Below are 12,970 nucleotides of genomic sequence, written 5' to 3' on the forward strand. Positions count from 1 at the left end.
AACCAAATGATGGACCCATCGGACACCTTTTATTGTGGCATTTACATTCAATTATCATTGTTAGCAAAGAGGGTATTGCCAGGCGTGAACATATATTGTTTTCTTTTCAATTCTTCCTCTAAGCGGAAAGGCAGGCTGCAATCTTTTTGACGTACAGAAAATTCAATAATAAAGTAATACTTAAATATACAGCTCTAAAACCCGCAGTGTCTTTACGATGTGCAGCCAATATTTTTATTGGCAGGTACATCAATTTTTTTTTTCAGTTGATATATCGATAGCTTTTTTGGATATATTAAGAGCTGACAATGATATTTTTTAAATATTAATACATTGGATTCCTGATATTTTTAAAAATATCAACAGTTCTAATTCAAGAGGCAAAGGCAAGTTGAGCCAGTAAGTTTACTGTGGCCACTGATCATGGTTCCACCCCACAAAGGGTTATGGGCACTGAAATCACACAAGATTAGGAAAGGTGGTGGGAACTGAGAAACCAGCGCAAACAATATGTTCTGAGACACTTCACCATTGAGAGAGAGGTAAGCAATGCAGATGATAATATCCTGAAATGTCCTTACCCGAACAGCCACGGCCTCCAAAGATGTGTTAAGAGGCACTAGTTCACTATACAGGGTGTCCCATTTTTCTTGACCACCCTAAGTAACTGTTTGTCCAGATGCAAATTACAAAATGTTTCAAGCAATTATTCTTTAGCCGTCAGGGGGACATCAATCACCATGAATGCCTTCGTTGTAGCTTTGTTTTTTTTTTTACAGCGGTATGACGTTTTTAAATGGCACCCTTTATTTTTTATTTGGTAATTCATTTCCTCTCCTAAAGGCCTATTCAAAAATGTATCACAATGTACCATTCACTGAAACACAATGTTATTAATTACAGAACACAACACTGACTTTGAGCCCGGGATCACAAACTTGTCCACTTGCTGGAGTTGTCAAAAAACAAATGAAAACCAAGTAAAAACAAAACACAAAATTCATTTTGACTGTCTGTACCATTGCCCAGGAGTAGAACATTCAAAGGTGCTCAAAGTGGTGACCCTGGACACTGATACACTGGTGCACTCGTTGAATGAAAGAATTATTTACTGCTTCCAGTATGGCCTGCTGAAGAGAATTACAAGCGAGCATGACACGTTCCTGCATGTCCTCTGGAGTTGTTGGAATATCGTGATAGACAATGTTTTTAATGCAGACCCAATGAAAAAGTTATTTCTAGGCATACTTATTCAAGGTTACAATAATACACTTTATACTTCTGTATTTATATAGCACACTTCATAAATTTAAATATTCTTCGATGGAGTAGAAGCAGTGATGCTGTAAATATGACTTTTCAGGTTTTCCAAAGGTACTGACCACAGCGATAGCTTTTATGTTTTCAGGAAGTTTGTTATAAAGCTTAATTCCCATGTGAAAAGCACCTTTTTTGGCACAGAGCTGAGCTGATTTGGGCGATATGCAAATTTCTGTTTTGCCTGGTAGAGTGATCATGTATATATCATAGTTTTTTCAGTCGTTACCTATTACATTTACCTTGATGAATAAAAGAGTTTCTATAATGTACACACATGGTAATGGAGGAATACCAGGTTTCTTAAACAGAGGTTGGCAAGAGTCTCTAGGCTTGCATCCAAACAAGATTCTAATAGCCCTTTTTTGTAGTTTAAAATGTCTATTAGCTGTTTTAGAGTTTCCCTTGAAAGAGACCCCATATCTAAGATGAAAATGAAAATAGACCTGATATGTATTCATTACTGTTTTCTCATTACAGCATGATTATAGTGAGCAAAGAAGGTAACATGTTTTGCTGAGTTCTGCATTGAGATATTCCATATGCTTATTCCATTTCATGTTGCTCTGCAGCCTGAGTCCTAAGAATTTGGTTTCAGTACTGTTACCACCTAGCCCGCATTGTGGAATTTTAGTGCAATGGTTTTTTTACTGTTTATTACAGACAAGCTGATTATTCTGTGACCATATTTACTGACTGCTGTAACTGTTCATTGCTGTCTCCTTTTAATAGAATTGTGGTGTCACCTGAAAATATGATTGTTTCATGTGCATCACCATTTAAGTTTAGATCATTTATGTACAGAAGGGCCCCCATTATTGATTCTTGGGGTACACTACATTAAATTTGTTTATGGTCAGATAAATGTTCGGATACAGTTTTTAGTTCGATTTTTGTGTGGTTGATGCACAATGTCTGCTTACGATTAGTCCAGAAGGAACTGATCCAGTTGTTGGCCAATCTCTAATACCATATCGTTCAAGCTTTGATAGAAGAATTTCATGATCCTTTTTGTCTGTCAGGTTTAGGATGGCACTGATGCACTTTTAAATAGTAGTTTTTGACCTCTTATTTCTGAATCCTTGTTGTTCATTACATAGGATGTTGTTTTTATTTATAAATTTCATAAGTTTGTCAGACATAACTGTTTCTAATACTTTTGAGATGCAGGGGGAAATTGTAATGGGTCTGTAGTTCTTTAAATTATCTTTCTCATCTTTTTTATACACTGGAATAACTTTTGTTGTTTTCAATACATCAGGGAAGATTCCTGCCTGAAGTAAGCAGTCACGTAAGTGTGTGAGTATTTCAATTAGGTTTGATGCACTCTTCTTCAATGTTGCAGGTACACCATCAAAACACTCCACACAGCCTTTGATTTATTAGCTGAATTATAAATTTATTCATCATTATGCATTGTTTTTGCTGTCCCCTTGGAATCCAACTGTTTGTTCTTGAGTTCCCCCGAATGGTTACAGTTTTCAATGTATAAAAGATGATGTAGCTCAGCCAGGTGGCGGAAAAACTGCTACAATTCCACTGGAGAATAATGTTGCCGATTTACTGAGAGTCTATGAAGGACCAAGTAGGCATGTTATGCCCTACACTCACTGGTTGCAAGGTTATGGCATCAACACACATAGGTTCCAGGTTCTGTTGTGTGGTGCAAAGTGGGGCCACAGGGGCCTCCATAATTTGCACCTCAGCCATAGGAGTGGAACAAGCGGGATCTGATGGTGTTGGGGCCACCAGAATGTCCTTCTTCTTCGAGGACTTTTTCTTGGTCTTCCTCTCCTTAAAGAATTCCAATAATTGTGAGGGCTTTTCTGAATCAGTTTCAAATAAAGCTGATGATCGCATAGCCCTGTGACCAGTAGCCTCTGGTTCCTTCAGCTGCTGGATGGCGTCCAGTTTTAGACTGGTGGAAACTTACAAGGAAGTGTCCCGAGGGACACCTTCCTGCCAAGAGAAGCCAGAGGAAAGCAATTCATCTCCGGCGAGGAGGCGGGGTCCCTGTCGGGTGGGTAGCCACTGATCCCAAAGTACGTGTGGGGGTAGCAGCAAGAGGGGAGGCCCCAACCTTCAGGTGAACAAACATGGTTGAGCGACCCTGAGGGCCCACAGTAGGGAGTGTACCACGTGGGAGTACTATCGCCAATGGGGGCAACATTGACGTAGCTGTAGCGTATGACATTGTTGTACATGATGGGTGCAACTGCTCATACTTCTTCCTGTTGAAATTCTTGTAACTTCTTCTCTCTCCGGAAAACAGTGAAATCAGGTGAGCAGGGAGAATGGTGCTTACCACAGCTTACACAGATGGTGGGATGGGGGGCATAAGAAGCATTCACATGCAGCACTCACTCACAATCTCTACAGACGGGGGCTAGAGTTGCAACGCGAGGACACTTGCCCAAATTTCAAGCACTTGAAGTACCTCTTGGGGGGAGGGGGGGGGGGGGGGGGGAGGGAGGAAGGAACACACGGTTTCACGTCACATCAGTATAATACCACATTGACCTTTTCACGCAACAAATCACCCTCAAAGGCCAAGATGAAGGAACAGGTAGCAACCCTATTATACTTTGGCCCCCTATGTACATGATGGACAAAGTGTACATCCCATCATTCCAAGTTGGCACATAGCTCATCATCGGATTGTAAGAGCAGGTCCCTGTGGCAAATGCCCTGAAGCATATTAAGACTTTTATGGGGAGTTAAAACCACCAGTATGTCACCCAGCTTGTTACAAGAGCGCAGTGCCTGTGACTGGGCAGGGGATGATGATGTGATCAAAACTGATCCACTCTTCATTTTAGAGATGGTTGCAACTTCCCCAAACTTGCCCCTCGCAGTTTCTACAAACAATAAAGGCTTTGTGGCCAAGACAGAATCCCCATTATTCCTTCTGAAAGCTAAGTATTTGGGGACCTAAGTATTGGGGGACCTAAGTATTGGGGGAGTGTTTCTCTGCTTCCTGCTTAGCCCTACATTCCTACCATGACATAGCCAGGGAAGGGAATGCTTTAGGGTCATATCTCTCTGCATTAAAAGAGGACTGTTCTTTCACTGAGACTGCTGAGGCCATATGGCCACCAGCAGGAGATAACTTCATCTACTTCATTTGCAGCCCATCCTCCACAGTTCCACCCACTCCAAATGGGGGCACTCCCCATGGGCAATGCCCAGCCTCAGCAATGGCTACTGGGCCAATAATCCATTGCCCAGTGTCCCTGTGCACCAGTCATGATAGGCACATACTCCTTGGCATACATGGGGAGTTTTCAGCTCAGGCACCAAAACTCTGATCCCTGCATGGTCAGGGGGCTACCACCGTACAGGTACAGGTACCTGACGCCCCCCCCCCCCCCCCCCCCCCACACACACACACAACAGGATGGCTACCGTGCTGGGTTTTGGCTGTATTACCTCATTAACGGGAAGGGTGCAATGATGGAATGACACAAAGGTAGAGCTTACACTGCACTGGGCAACCTTCCCTGCACGATCCACACTTCTGGAGAATTTTGAAAATTGGTAGCAGATCAAACCCATAAATGGGCAACATGTATCTATTTAATGAAAAGTTGAAGAGAAAATGCCAGAAATGGACACTTGAGTCAATCATAAACCGGCTTCAAGCAGGGTCTGTACCAAGAAAACCATCAATGGAGAGGCAATAGGGGGAAAGGATTGTGGAAGTATAAGCTTGCAGCACAGAAAGGAGTAATGCTACAAAGGCCGGGCCCCTGTAGAAACCAAGCCCCTACTCATAAGAGTTGGGAACCTCCTGGAGAGATGGAGAGCGAGGGGGTGGGGGGGTGTCATGGCTAAAATAGATGTAAACTAGAGCTGAACTAATATGCATGTTAAAAAATTTATACAATGTGGTAGTTACTGTCAACAGCTGCCTTTGCTCAAATACGTAAAATAAAGAAAAGGTAACCTCTCACCTACAGCTGATTAATTGACAAGTGGCTATAGAAACACACATCAGAAAACACTGTTTACATTAGCTTTAGAGCTTTTTACTCTTTCTCTCATAAATGTGCCCACATTTACACACACACACACACACACACACACACACACACACACACACACACACACACACAGAGAGAGAGAGAGAGAGAGAGAGAGAGAGAAAGAGAGAGAGAGAGAGATAGAGAGAGAGACTCCAATGCACACACCTGTGCTCGGGGGGAAAAGTATGAGTACTGACTGTCGATAGCAGCTGTCTGTGCAAATGAAGGTTAGAAGAGGGGAAGTGAAGGATGATGAGGCAGGGAGGGGTGTAGCACAACAGTGTGAGGCAGGTCTTTTGAATGATGACTTGGCAGCTGCACAACAAGACAAAAGGAATTCAGAGTTGGAGCATGTGAAGTGGTACAGGTAGAGAGTGGGGGAAAGGGAGGAGAACAAAGAAGACGAAGGTGGAGAGGAGGGAGGGAGGGAACGGAAAGTGTGAGACAGAGGGGATGGGGAATGGAGGGTGGAGGTGTGTGTGTGTGTGTGTGTGTGTGTGTGTGTGTGTGTGTGTGTGTGTGTGTGTGTGTGTGTGGTTTGAGGTTTTCGGGTGCTAAACAGCGTGGTCATCAGCGCCCAAACGCATAGAAACAGTAACACATGTGGTGAAGGGACAAAGACGAACAGCAAACAAGGAGAACGGCTAAAAGACACAGACCTGACGCAGTTCGAAATCCTCACATACAGAGGCAAAACAAGAGGAGAAGAAATGCACTAAAAAAGGAAAGCAAACACAATGAAAAAGGAACAGAAATCGAAGTGAAACAAGTAGGTAATCGTGACTGGCAGACCTCTTACCTAAAACCTGGGTGAGCCAGTCACCCAGCAGCACATTAAAATCCTCTCCCTAAAATCCGAGGCAACAAACTGGACAGGACACAAAACTGTAAGACCTTAACCACAGTCGTTGCGTCGTCTTGCAAAATAGAGGACAAATCCGGTGGCAAGGAAACCACCGCCCTCTGGTCACAGAATAAAGGACAGTCAAGTAAAATGTGGCGGACAGTAGTCTGGACGCCACAAGCACTGCAGATTGGAGGGTCCTCCCGTCAAAGTAAAAAACCATGCGCTAAGGGACTGTGCCAGATGCGGAGGCGAGTGAGGAGAACCTCATCCCACCTGCATGATTGGCAGGACGTACGCCACGTCTGCGTGGTGGCCTTGACCAGATGCAGCTTATTTTCATCGACTGCCTGCCACTCCTCTTCCCATTGACGCATAACACGAAAACGCAAAAGGGAGGTAACAGCATGGAGGGGGACGGCACATTCAACAACGTGAGGGAGGGAACATGCATCTTTGGCAGCCACATCCGCCAGTTCGTTTCCCCTAATAACCACATGCCCCGGCACCCAGCATAAAGAAACCTCCTTCCCCTGCCGTTATAGGTGGAGTAGGGCATCATGGATGTTCTGGACGACCGTATCCCCTGGGTACAAGTGTTGCATAGTCTGAAGGGCACTCAGGGAGTCAGAACAGATGAGAAACTTAAGACTGGGAACACATCTCATCTGCTCCAATGCCCAGAAGATCGCAAACAATTTGGCATCAAAGATGGTCAACGCAGCAGGAAGCCGTAACTTGACGACTCGATCAGGGAAAACAACAGCACAACCAACAGAGTCCCCCTGTTTAGAGCCATCCGTAAATACTGGTACATGGTCGGGATGCTGGTTTAAAATATCGTAAAATAAGGAGGTAAAAACAAATGCAGGAGTGCAGCTCCTCCGGTACACTGTCAAATCTAAAAGGACGTTGGGCCGCTGGAGAAACCAGGGAGGCAGGCGGGTAACACCCTGGAGTTGGTGTGCCACACGTTCCACACCAAGGGACTCTATCAAATGCTTGGCACGAATCCCAAATGGTCTCGTTGCCCTGGGACGACTGGAAAAGAGATGTTCCATAGGCGGTCGGGCAATGGTGGGGTACGTAGGGGAGGTAGGACAAGCAAGGAAATGACACACCCATCGCACCATGAGGAGTTTCCGCCGGATGGCGAGCGGCGGTTCCCCTGCCTCAGCACACAGGCTGGGGATGGGACTGGTATGGAAGGCACCAGTGGCCAGCCTGATACCCTCATGGTGTACTGCGTCAAGGATCTTCAGATACGAAGGCGTCGCTGACCCATACACAGTGCATCCATAGTCAAGACGCGACTGGACAAAAGCCCTATAAAACTGCAGCAGACGCACTCAATCCGCTCCCCAGGACCGATGGCTCAGACACTTCAAAATATTCAGTGCCTTCAGGGCCCGCACCTTGAGGTCTTTAAGGTGCGGCAACCACGACAACTTGGAATCAAAAGTGAGGCCCAGGAACCTCACAGTGTCCCTAAAAGGAAGAATGGTGTCCCTCAGACGCAATTCAGGGGAGGTAAAAGGACGTTGAGAACGATTAAAATGAACACACACATTTGTCTGCAGAAAAGGTAAAACCCGTCTTCACAGTCCATGCCTCTAATCGCTTTATCGTAAGCAGCAGCTGCCGACTAGCAGTGAGAAGACTGGAGGAAGAACAGAAAACAGCAAAATCATCCACAAACAAGGTGCACTGGGCAGGATTTCGGATAGTGGACATGATACTGTTAATGGCTACGGCAAAGAGGGTGACACTTAAAACGCTTCCCTGAGGAACACCATTCTTCTGCACGTACAAATCAGATAGCACATTACCAACCCAATATCGAAAGAGGTGGCGAGAAAGAAAGGACCGAATGAAGATGGGGAGATGGCCACGAAAGCCCCACTGATGGAGTTGATTGAGGATAAGATGGCGCCAAGTAGTGCCATGCGCCTTATTACTGTCAAAGAATACACCTAGACAATGCTGGTTCCATAGGAAGGCCTGCTGGATGGCCGCCTCAAGCAAGGTCAAGTCGTCTATAGTTGAACGACATCTCCGAAAGCTATACTGAGAGTGGCTAAGGAGCTGCCTAGTCTCGAGCAGCCAAAACAGGCAATGGTTGACCATGCGTTCCAATGTCTTCCCGACACAGCTCGTCAAAGCAATACTACTGGGATGCATTCGGGCCTTCCCCAGTTTGAGGAGGGGAATCAAAATCGCCTCCCTCCACGAGTCAGGGAATGTGCCGGATGACCATATCATATTAAAACAATTCAGGAGAACTTCCTTGGATGGCAGAAACAAGTGCTGCAGCATGCTGTACACGATTTGATCACGACCGGGTGCAGTATCATGTGCCACAGACAGTGCCGAATCCAGTTCCCACATTGTGAAGGGGCAGTTGTAGGGTTCAGAATTTGGAGACCAGAAGTCCAAGTGACCCCTCTCGATGGCAGTGCGGTAGCGACCAGAAATCTGGATCACAGTTAATAGTGGCAGTAGATTCCGCAAAATGCATGGCCAGTGTCTGGGCAACGTCTCTCGGCGCCATGAGGAGACATCCCTGATGCAGCAATGCCGTGACAGGTAGTTGGCTGCATTTCCTGGAAATCCTCCTGATGGCTTCCCATACTTTCGTAGAAATAGTGGAGCGGGAGATGGAGTTCAAGAACGATTGCCATGGCCGTCGTTTGCTCTCCTTAATCACTCACCGTGCCTTGGCACTTGCCACCCGAAAGGCCGCAAGATTGTCAGCTGAGGGATAGCACTTGAAGCGGCGCAGAGCAACGCGGCGGGCTCGGATGGCTGAGCGGCACTCAGTGGTCCACCAAGGGACAGGACGCCTCTTGGGATGACTTGAGGACCGTGGGATCGACAATTCAGCAGCATGGGAGATCACGGCAGTAACATGGTCGACCAATTTGTGGACGCTGGCACGGTGTCCCAAAACAGCCAAATGGATGAAAAGTGTCCAGTCAGCTCTGCAGAGGTGCCACCTGGGCGGCACTGGTAATGCCACAGCCTCATGCAGGAGGCGAATCAAAAGGGGGAAGTGGTCCCTAGAATGGAGGTCAGCAGTAACCTCTCACAGAGCAGAATCCGCAAAATGAAAGGTCAATAGCTGATGACGACCCAGAAGCAGTACAGAAATGGGAATGGAGGTAGGTTGGGAGTGAAAGCCAAAACGGGACAGGGAAGAACAGTGGTGGGACAAGGCAGTACACGATCTAGATGGGGAAGGAATGGTGTGGATAGAAGAAAGAAGGGAAAAGAATGTGAGGCAAGGGAAACAGGTTAGTGGAGATTGCCAGAGTGCAAGATATGCTGGAGCAACAATTCCCAACTGTAAAGTTCTGAGAAACTAATGCTGGAAGAAAGTATTCAAATGCTGAAATAGTGAATCCGCTGTAGTCATATGTGTTGTGATGCACAGCATGTTCGGCAACCAGATGGTTGAGTCTGCAGTTTGCCACAGTTTGGCAGTGGACATCCATGCGAGTACACAACTGATTACTTGTTATGCCCACAATGAATGCTGCATAGTAACTGATGCATAGCTGGTATATAACACGGCTACTTTAACGTGTGGACCTGCCTTTTATAGGGTAGGAAATGCCTGTGACAGGATTGCGTAGCAGGTGGTGGGTGGGTGGTTGTGCAGGAGAGGTTGACCACAAGGGAAAGACTCATGAGGTGCAGAACTGGGAGCAAAATTGGAATAGTGATAAACAAGGATTTCTGTAGATTGGATGGGCTGTGGAAAACAACTTTATGTGATGTGGGTAGGATTCTGGGTGGAATATCCCTCATGTCAGGTCATGACAAAAGGTCATCAAAGCCCTGGTTGTGATTTTCAAGACCAGGGTGATACTGGGTGATTGGAAGATTGCTGGTAAGTGGCTAATTAACAGGTTTACTGGAGTAAGAGGAAGAGACGCACAGGACATCTGTTTGAGAATGAGCTGGTGAAGGCTCTGGTAAGCTTATCAGTATATTTTGACAACTCATGCTTGCTTTCCACTACAGACTGCAGCATCCATGGGTGGAGAGGCTGTAAGGAAGTGTCTTTCTGACATGGAATGGGTGACATCTGTCAAAGCAGAGGCACTGTTGATGGTTCGTGCACTTGATATGAACAGACTATTTATGGACCCATCTGAGAGATGGAAATAGATGTCTCGGAAGGTGGCTTGATGAGCTGAGGAAGAGCAGGTTAGATGTTGACATTGTGGAGGAAAGTACATTCTTCCTGCTGAGAGTCCAGGTCATGAAAATGTCATCAATGAAACTGAACTGGACAAGGGGTTTTAGATGTTGACTGGATAGGAAAGATTCCTCCAGATAGGCCATAAATAAGCTGGCAGAGGCTGTGCCACATGAGTAGCCATGGCAGTACCATGAATTTGTTTACAGATTTGGCCTCTGAATGTGAAATAATAGTGGGTCAGGATGTGGTTGGTTAGAAAAATTAGTAAAGAGATGATAGGTTTGGTATCAGGATGACGTCGGAAAAGGTGGTGTTCGGTGGCTGGCTATGTGTGTGGAGCATGGTGGGTGTAAAAGGACATCAAATTCATAGAGTTCAAAAAGGAATCTGTTGATAATGGGACAAGAAGTGTGGAAAGGCCATAAAGGAAGTGAATGGTGTCTTGAGTGTAGGATGGAAGGTTACAGACAATAGTTTAGATGTATTGGTCATCAAAGGCAGAGATTCCGTATGTGGAAACATTGTACTCAGCCACTATGGGATAACAAGTACAAGACCTGTGGGGTTCAGTCTGTCAGAGTTTGGGGAGTAGGCAAAAGGTAGGAGTGCAGGTGATTGCTGGTGTGAGAAGAGAGATGGATTCAGATGTCAGGTTTTGGGATGGACTTACGGACTTGAGGGGCAGCCCGAGGTCCTGTTGGACTTCCGGGATGGGATCACAGGCATACAGTTTGTATGCAGAGGTGTGAAGGTTGGCGGAGACCTTTTGGTCTGAGAAAAACATGTACGGTACTTGAATACATGTACTTAATAGTGCCATTATAGTTTGGTGTGTGATGGTAAATCTACTCACAGAAGAATACTATAATTGCCTGTAGTACAAACAGCTACCAAGTTAACATTTGCTGTTCAAATAAGGATATGTACAACACAATTTTATTTATTTTTCTCCAGGGCTACAACAAACTTTTCTCCAAACTCATCCAAGCCCTTTTCTAAATCTCTTTACCTGCTATATTCCATTCATTCAAAAAGTTCCAACACTGATTCTAGTTATGACATATAGGCAATGTTACCGCAGTAACTACAGTGGCAGCTTGAACCAACAACTGTAAACAACAGAAGTGCATTTTACCAGTCAGATATGAGCAGGCAGTATGTAGTAGTGGCCATATGGTTGTAGTGTGTCAAAGCTGTACTATCACAAATCACAATGGAGTAACATCTCTAAATCAAGTATTCAATACATTCTCCAGAATGTTTTGAAGAAAATGCATGCAAAGTTTGTCCTGCACACCTTGACTAAAAAAAGTAGAAAAGTAGAAATTCAATAAAGCGTCAACACTTTAGTGAAGTAACCAAAATTCATGCCAATGTAATGCAACAGTTGACGAAAATCACAAAGAAAGACTATTCTGACAATTTCACATTTTATGTGCTGTATTAAAGTGGTGGGAGACTGTAGAATACCTGAAGCATTAAAACAAACAATGGAAAATCCGGGATGGCATGTAACAAATCAAGAGAAGGAAATCTGCCGCGCACCATATAGCGGAGATACTAAGCCGTGAAAGGCACAATAAAAAGATTCACGCAATCATAGCTTTCGGCCATTAAGGCCTTTGACATTATTGTCTATTTTTTATTAATCTTATCTCAAAACTTTTTGGACTGACAGCACATGTCACACCCACCAACATTGGACAATCCTTGGCTTTGGCAGTTCCAATTATTTCCAGAGAGTCACTCTCTCTCCCACAACCTACACATTTGTGGCAAACATAACTGTCCACTCGTTAATTTGTTATTTGAGTACAGTTTCATTCTCACCTCTGCCTGTTGTATAATTTGTTTTCATTTTGCCGTCCATCACTCTGTCACTACCATTATTTTTTCCCTCTTTCTTCTATGGTTCGTATGTCTTTTTTTCAATTACTGCACCTTTTCTACTATTTGCTTCTCGTTTTCTTCTGTTGCAGCAGAGTTTTTTCCAAATTAATCATGCAATTGTATGTTAGTTTTTCTTTTACTCTGACTTGCCAAAGACCCTTGCTGCCACATCAAACTTCTCAGTTTTTTTTCAAATCTATTATACTGTCAACATTTACTGTTGTTTTCTTCTGGTCTTGTCTTGATGTGTTTCTCTTGAGTTGGAGCAATAGGTCATTTTCCTAAATAATGCTAGACTGGTCACATTACCTCCAATTCCTCTCTCTCATTAGCCTGATGCAACCTTATGCTCAATTAGTTACCTTCGTTTCATGACTTCGCACATGTTCCTGCCTTTGTGATGCTACTTAGTAATTACCCAGTTTTCCTATACAAGGATCAATTCAGTAATGATGGTCTGCTTCTTAAAAGAACTATTCACTGCTACTTTGGAAAATGCTGTCATTATTGTGTTGGCCCTATATGCCTACTGTTTTGCTACTGATGTATCATTGCATTACTAACAGGTACAGTTTTCAAAGAAAATTGTCTACGTACTGTAAATGTAAAACAGGACTTATATCAGAAAGTTAAATGGAAAATGCTTAGTGTACAACTCTTCATGTACTGGCGTTTCCCCTTTTCTGT

At 44.5% G+C, this 12,970-nt stretch overlaps 1 protein-coding gene across 1 annotated transcript in view; it reads right to left on the reverse strand.

The window, feature by feature from the left end:
• The window catches only part of LOC126349943 (TLC domain-containing protein 2-like), a 63,443-nt gene that overhangs the window by 11,882 nt on the left and 38,591 nt on the right, over nt 1-12,970 (reverse strand). The window lies entirely within an intron of this gene.

This window comes from Schistocerca gregaria, chromosome 1 (genome assembly GCF_023897955.1).
Source record: "Schistocerca gregaria isolate iqSchGreg1 chromosome 1, iqSchGreg1.2, whole genome shotgun sequence".
Classification (NCBI taxonomy): Eukaryota; Metazoa; Arthropoda; class Insecta; order Orthoptera; family Acrididae; genus Schistocerca; species Schistocerca gregaria.